Source organism: Triticum dicoccoides, chromosome 7A (assembly GCF_002162155.2).
Source record: "Triticum dicoccoides isolate Atlit2015 ecotype Zavitan chromosome 7A, WEW_v2.0, whole genome shotgun sequence".
Taxonomy (NCBI): Eukaryota; Viridiplantae; Streptophyta; class Magnoliopsida; order Poales; family Poaceae; genus Triticum; species Triticum dicoccoides.
Genome location: NC_041392.1, coordinates 418,950,522 through 418,958,695, shown reverse-complemented (window position 1 = coordinate 418,958,695; position 8,174 = coordinate 418,950,522). Strand labels below are relative to the sequence as shown.

Genomic DNA, 8,174 nt, shown 5'->3' with positions numbered 1-8,174 from the left:
GGCGGCCTCTATACTGAAGCGGCTGCACCCCTCGCATGATGCATGCGGCCATGACCCCGATCATGGTTAGTCCAGAATGAGCTAACGATCTTATCCGGCCCATCAGGTAAAGAACGTCCCTGTCACTTTCCCTCTGAGGGCTCCGTGGACGCCAGCTTAGGCGCTTCTTTAGGGGAGCACCGTCGAACTCAGGGAGGCCGATCCGGACAGGATCTGGTAGTGGGAGGTCCTCTATATAAAACCATTCCGAAGGCCAGTCCTCGGATGCCTTCTTTGGGGTTCCGGATAGATATCCGGTCCCAGCGATGCGCCACACTTCAGCTCCGCCCACTTGATATATTGACCCCTTCTTAGAATAGGGCACGAGGAAGAATAGCCTTTTCCACAGCGCGAAATGAGCCTCGCATCCCAAAAACAGCTCGCAAAGGGCTACGAAGCCCGCGATATGCAATATGGAGGCAGGCGTGAGGTTGTGCAGCTGGAGGCCATAGAACTCCAGGAGCCCCCGGAGAAACGGATGAATTGGAAATCCGAGCCCTCTTATTAAGTAGGGACAAGGCATACCCACTCTCCTTTGGAGGGATTGGGGGCGCTCTCCGCTTGCTCTCCGCCATTGTAGGTGGCAAGTCCGGCTCGAACCGGGACCATATAGGCCGGGGGAAGAAATCCCTTGGCCTGGAGCGTCACTAGCTCACTGTGCGGGATGGAGCACCTCTTCCAATCTCCAGGATGAGGGCTGGAAGGGCGAGAGGAGGAGCTGCGGCAGCCGGCCATGATGGAATGGACCTCTGTCGGATACGCTTTGATGAATACTCGCGAAGGGGAGAAGGTGTGGTTTGGATCTAAATCCTCGTCCCCTTAAATAGGCGGCTCATTCACGCGACTAGGGGTGTAAATATAAAAAAACACAACACCCTGACTTTTTGTATTCGTTTGACACGTGGAAAACGGCCATTATTGGGCGTAGAAGCCAAGGAGCACTACATTTACAAGAAACCGGACACTATTCAACAGGTACACGGAATTTGGAGGAGAAACCGCCTTGCAATGCCGAAGACAATTTGCGTGCCGGACTCATCGTCATTGAAGCCTGGTTCGGGGGCTACTGAGGAGTCCTGGACTATACCTTCGGCCGGACTCCTGTACTATGAAGATACAAGATTGAAGACTTCGTCCCGTGTCCGGAAGGACTTTCCTTGGCGTGGAAGGCAAGCTTGGCAATACAGATATGTAGATCTCCTAACATTGTAACCGACTCTGTGTAACCCTAGCCCGCTCCGGTGTCTATATAAACCGGAGGGTTTTAGTTCATAGGACGAACAACAATCATATCATAGGCTAGCTTCTAGGGTTTAGCCTCTCTGATCTCATGGTAGATCTACTCTTGTACTACCCATATCATCAATATCAATCAAGCATGACGTAGGGTTTTACCTCCATCAAGAGGGCCCAAACATGGGTAAAACATCGTGTCCCCTGCCTCTTGTTACCATCCGGCCTAGACACACAGTTCGGGACCCCCTACGCGAGATCCGCCGGTTTTGACACCGACAGTCCTACACCCGACCGTATTACCATTGTACCCCTGGGGTAAGCCTATCTAAACCCCCAGGCTCTCCCATGCAAGGGGTTCAGCTCACACGCCACACACACACCATAGCTACAGAAAGCAAGGTAGCAGCTCTGCCCTTCTTCCTTCTCTAGTGACACAGCTCAAGGAGCAAGCTTGTAGCCCCCATTGGATCATAGTCATCATGCAGAGACTCCGCAGAGCAGGACTAGGGGTGTTATCTCCTCGGAGAGCCCTGAACCTGGGTAAAACTCATGTGCGATCAAGATCTCGCCCATTCCCGCTTCCAGGGCCCGATGACGTCCTCTTGGCCCCATCCATGATAAGCCACCCCTGGCATCTGTCGCGAGAATACCCCGACAATTGGTGCCCACCGTGGGGCCTAACGCAGCGTCAGCCGGAGACATGTTCTGGACGGGAACCCTCTTCCTCTCTGGCAAGCATGTCGTGGTCGGCCTGATCAGCCAGCCCGGCACGCCCACTTGCGCTTGCGCCAGCGCACCGCACGGCGCGGGAGCAGCCTGCCCCGCGAGCTGCCTCGTCGACCTCCTTAGCATGGTTAGCCTCTCCGATGAGCCTGCCTCCGACGCAGAGTCCGTTGGCTCTGTCGACCCCTTCACCGAGCTCTTCAAGGCACTTGACGTCTCTGATGCAGCCTCCACCGATGCCTTCCCCGGCAACGTGGTGGTCATCACCGACCCGCTCCCTCCTGTCGCCTGCGACGCCTGCGCTGACGTCGTCATGGAGGTGATGGTCACTGGCCACAGCAGGGACTCCGTTGGGGCCGCCTAGGACACATCGCGAGCGGCTATGCAGGACCCGGCCACCCCCATTGCTGCCAACGCCGATGGGGCGACCCTGGAGGCATTCTATGTCATGCTCCTTGACAGCACTAACAAGATGGTGGCCATGAAGCGTCACGCTGAGGCCAACCAGCGTGAGATCGACCGCATCACGGGCGGTAGGCCGGCTGCTGGCGAGCCCAGCCGAGCCTGCGCTGTTCGGCAACATGGCATGGCCATAGCCAGCAAGCTAGCGGTCGGACGCCCGATTTATGCCAATCCAGCGCAGAACCTACACGCCGCCCCAGGCGGCGACAGAAGAACTCAAGCACCTGGAGGGCGACGAGCGGCGCAGCCAAATGTTGTGCCTCCAGGAGCTGCTCGACGCCGCAAACACGCAGCAAGATGTGTGCAATCGTAAAGCCGTCTATCAAGCCTTCGCCGGAATTAGAGTCCATCTTCACGCCAGCTGACCCCAGAGCAGTTGGATCCGGCTCGGGGACTTCAGCAGTCGGCCCGAGGACTTCGGCAAGTGGCCCGGGGGCTACAGAACCCGAATCCGTCCCGGGGACTTCAGAACTCAGCCTGGGGACTGCTGTAGTCGGCCTGGGGACTTTAGTGATGCAACAAGCAGTGGCCGGCTCCGACCCGCCACCTCCCAACCCGACCACCCTGGTACCGGTTGTTGTCATGACAGTGGGAGAAGCTCCATCTTGGGCACAGCCCATCCTCATTTTTCTGGTGAGCCAAGAACTACCAGCCGACGAGATCTTGGCCCGGTAGGTGCAACGTCGGGCGGCAGCATACACAATTGTCAACAGAGAGCTCATCAGGTGCAGTGTGACTGGTGTCTTCCAGTGCTGCGTGGAGCCGAAGAAGAGCATAACAATCCTCAGGGATATTCACCAAGGCGAATGTGGCCACCATGCTGCCTCCAAATCCCTCGTTGCCAAAGCTTTCCGCCATGGTTTCTTCTGGCCGATTGCTTTGGACGATGCCAAGGAGTTGGTCCGCAAGTGCAAGGGGTGCCAGCGCTTCAGCTCCAGACAACACCTGCCAGCCTCTACACTCAAGACCATCCCCCTTAATTGGATGTTTGTTGTATGGGGGTTGGATATGGTGGGCCCATTCAAGAAAGCACAAGGCGGCATGACCAATTTGCTAGTTGCCATGGACAAGTTCACAAAGTGGATCGAGGCAAGGCCAATCAAGAAACTTAATGGTCCAACTGTTGTCACGTTCATCGCGGATATCACCGTCTGGTTCAGCATCCCGCATAGCATAATCACCGACAATGGCACAAACTTTGCCAAAGGCGCCTTGGCCCATTTTTTGCACGACGCAGGGCATCTGATTGGACCTAGTGTCTGTTGCCCATCCGCAGTCAAACGTCCAGGTGGAGCGAGCAAACGGTCTCATCCTGTTCGGCATCAAGCCTCGGCTGGTCGAGCCACTGGAGCGCTCTGCCGGCTGCTGGATCGAGGAACTGCCGACCGTCCTTTGGAGTCTCCGGACCATGCCGAATCGAGCAACCGGCTTCACACCCTTCTTCCTCGTGTATGGCGCCGAGGTTGTCATCCTGATGTCGCTTGAATCTATGTAGGTATTTCCCCAAAGAGGAAGGGATGATACAGCACAACGGCGGTAGGTATTTCCCTCAGATACGAAACCAAGGTTATCGAACCAGTAGGAGAACCAAGCAACACAACGTAAACAACACCTGCACACAAATAACAACTACTCGCAACCCGACGTGTAAAAGGGGTTGTAATCCCTGTCGGTGTCAAAACTGGCTTATCTCGAGTAGGGGTCCCGAACTGTGCTTCTGAAGATCGAAGGTAACAGGAGACAAAGGGGACACAATGTTTACCCAGGTTCGGTCCCTCTTAATGGAGGTAAAACCCTACTTCCTGCTTGATTGACTTTGATGAGTATAGGGGTTACAAGAGTTACCTCGAGATCATCATGGCTAAACCCTAGATGTCTAGCCTATATGAATCCTGATAGCCTCTAGGGACTAGCCCCTCTGGTTTATATAGATACCTCAGGGGTCTAGGGTTGTACAGAGTCGGTTTATAGAAGAAGGAAACTATACATCCAGACGCCAATCTTGCCATCCACGCAAAGGAGATTCCTATCCGGACATCAAGGGAGGCCTTCTACCTTGTATCTTCATGGCCCATCAGTCCAGCCCATATTACACAGCCCGGACACCCGAGGAACCCTTAATCCAGGACTCCCTCAGTAGCCCCCGAACTTGCCTTCAATGGCGAGTAGTATCTGATACGTCTCCAACGTATCTATAATTTTTGGTTGTTCCATGCTATTATACTATCTCTTTTGGATGTTAATGGGCTTTATTTTACACTTCTACATTATTTTTGGGACTAACCTATTAACCGGAGGCCTAGCCCAAATTGCTGTTTTTTTGCATATTTAGTGTTTCATAGAAAAAGAATATCAAACGGAATCCAAACGGAATGAAACCTTCTGGAGAGTTATTTCTGGAACAAACGTGATCCAGGGGATTGGGAGTGGACGTTAAGAAACAATCGAGGAGGCCACGAGGCAGGGGGGCGCGCCTACCCCCCTGGGCACGCCCTCCACCCTCGTGGGCCCCTCGTTGCTCCACCGACCTACTTCTTCCTCCTATATATATTGACATACCCCGAAAACATCCAGGAGCACCACAAAACCCTATTTCCACCACCGCAACCTTTGATGACCCACAAGTATAGGGGATCTATCGTAGTCCTTTTGATAAGTAAGAGTGTCGAACCCAACGAGGAGCAGAAGGAAATGATAAGCGGTTTTCAGCAAGGTATTCTCTGCAAGCATTGAAATTATCGGTAACAAGATAGTTTTGTGATAAGATAATTTGTAACGAATAGCAAGTAATAAAAGTTTTGTGAACCCAATCCTTTTTGTAGCAAAGGGCAAGCCTGGACAAACTCTTATATGAAGGAAAGCACTCCCGAGGACACATGGGAATTATCATCAAGCTAGTTTTGTGAACCCAATCCTTTTTGTAGCAAAGGACAAGCCTGGACAAACTCTTATATGAAGGAAAGCGCACCCGAGGACACATGGGAATTATCGTCAAGCTAGTTTTCATCACGTTCATATGATTCGCGTTTGGTACTTTGATAATTTGATATGTGGGTGGACCGGTGCTTAAGTACTATCCTTACTTGGACAAGCATCCCACTTATGATTAACCCCTATTGCAAGCATCCGCAACTACAACAGAAGTATTAAGGTAAACCTAACCATAGCATGAAACATATGGATCCAAATCAGCCCCTTACGAAGCAACACATAAACTAGGGTTTAAGCTTCTGTCGCTCTAACAACCCATCATCTACTTATTACTTCCCAATGTCTTCCTCTAGGCCCAAACAATGGTGAAGTGTCATGTAGTCGACGTTCACATAACACCACTAGAGGAGAGACAACATACATCTCATCAAAATATCGAACGAATACCAAATTCACATGACTACTTATAGCAAGACTTCTCCCATGTCCTCAAGAACAAACGTAGCTACTCACAAAGCATATTCAAGTTCATAATCAGAGGGGTATTAATATGCATAATTGATCTGAACATATGATCTTCCACCAAGTAAACCAACTAGCATCAACTACAAGGAGTAATCAACACTACTAGCAACCCATAGGTACCAATCTGAGGTTTGGATACAAAGATTGGATACAAGAGATGAACTAGGGTTTGAGATGAGATGGTGCTGGTGAAGATGTGTGACGCCCCGAGACCGATGCGCCAGGTATCTTCTAGTTATTCACTGTCATTGCCATGTCATTTGCTTGCGTGTCGCATCTTTCCATGTCATCATGTGCATTGCATCATCATGTTTTCAAAACTTGCATCCGTCCTAGCCTCCCCGTTCTTTCTGTTGTCCGTTCTGAGCCCGACCACACTCGCACGCGCCCGTGGCATGTCCGAAATATTATTTTATAAGTGGCCGGAAAATTTTCTCGGAATGGGATGAAAGTTCGCGTGCGATCTTATTATAGTGTTGGTAGACCGCCTGCCAAGTTTCATCGCATTCGGAGTCTGTTTGATGCCCCAACGGATACATATAGCGGCATTATAGCCGGTCTTTTCGTCCGACGTTTTCGGTCTCCGAAAACTGCTGTCGGGTCTCTCTCTCTCTCTTCTCTCCCGCGGCCCTCGGCCATCTACACAGTCACAACCAGCCCACCTAGGCCTACCTATCCTCCCTCTCGATCGGAACCAACGGTCGCAATCGGAGGTTCCGAAAACCCCTCCTAACCCCCCTTTATCTTTGGCCTTTCGTCAAACCCCTCGCGCGTCCAAATGCTGCCCCGAACCCGAATCGCTCAGACGTCACCATTGGGTCCGGATCATCCCCAAACATCCCTAAAATGTCTTTATTTCTTTGTTTGGACGCCCTAGCCTATTTATCCGGGACCGTCCGATTAAAATCGGAGGGACCAAATGCCCCTATCAAAATCCACTTGCTATATATATAAGACCACCTGCCAAATCAACCTAACCCTAGAATCTAGGATGGTTGTCCCATCCATACCTCCTCCCCGCCGCCACTCCACCTGGTTCCTCAGGATCCATCCCGGTCCAACCAGCGAGCCCCCCTCCTCCTGCCTTGTTCCCCGAAGGGATCGAGAGAGCTGCCACTGCCTTGTCACCTCCCGCGCCTCTCGACCCCCGCCTCCTCTGCACACATCTCGTCGGAGCAAGCCCATCCCGATCCAGTCGCTGGCGGTGAATAGCAGCAGCAACCGAGGCCCCACTGCTCCCTGCCTCCTCACGTCGGTGACCAACCCGACGACTCCAGGCCCTGTCTCGCGCCCCTGCTTCTTTCCTTCGTCTCCCTCGCTGCTCCCTATCTCTCACCCGTTTCTCTCTCTCTCTCTCTATTCTTTGTAACAGCACCGTTGCCTGATGAGCTCCTCGCCTGCGCCGTCTTCATCCTCGCCGAGCCTCGCCATGGATGCTGCCTCCTCGGCCTCGTCATAGGACAAGCGCCCAGCCGCTCTGCCTCGATTACGCGTGGACCAGCCGCCGCCAAGTCCCTTTCCCCGCCGCCTTCCATTCCTCACCACCCGGAGCAAGCCGCCGCACCGTTCGTCGTCTTCGCGCCAAGCTGCCGTCGCCAAGACCTTGTCTCTGTCCAGATCCACTCGGCGCTGCCCGTTCCTGACCATCTGCGCCGCCTGTTCAAGTCCCAGCACCGCCTCGTTCTTCTTCCTGGAGCGAAAGCCGCCACCTGCTCGATCCCTGCTTCACGAACGAGACGACGAGCGCCCAGTTTCTTCGTTGACGCCCGCATTGCTTCCCGTGTCGGCCCAGCACGCCTCCTCACCCAGATGCGGCCTGCCAGCTTGTCCTCTGACCGGGCCGAAGCCCATGGGTGAGGACGCGCCCAGCCCCTCTCCTATGCGCTGCTGGGCCAGCCAGATTTCGGCCCATGCATTTTTTTTCGTGCACTACGAATTTTGCCATTTATCCCAAAAACTGAATATTTACAGATTACCCCTTGCCGTTCATGCATTTAATAACTGAATAACCATGCATCGGTTTGAAATAAGTTATATATGTAAAATGCTTAGAATTTTGTGTAGATAAATAATATACAACTTTCATCCATGTTTAAAATGCTTAAAATGATTTTTGATTAAATTTTGCTTAGATGCCATGTCAAAATGATTTATTTCATAACTAATTAACCATAGCACGGACTTAAATAATCTTTATATGTAAATGGGGTTGAAAATTGCCTAGTTTAACATGGTGCACTCATCTTGCATGTTTAACA

General features: G+C 52.3%; 1 long non-coding RNA gene across 1 annotated transcript; it reads left to right on the top strand.

The window, feature by feature from the left end:
* Window positions 1-6,916: 6,916 nt before the first annotated feature.
* On the top strand, window positions 6,917-7,891 carry LOC119332461. Its single transcript, XR_005160945.1, has 2 exons — window positions 6,917-7,167; window positions 7,289-7,891. It is a non-coding gene; the product is annotated as an uncharacterized LOC119332461 (long non-coding RNA).
* The last annotated feature ends 283 nt before the right edge of the window (window positions 7,892-8,174 follow it).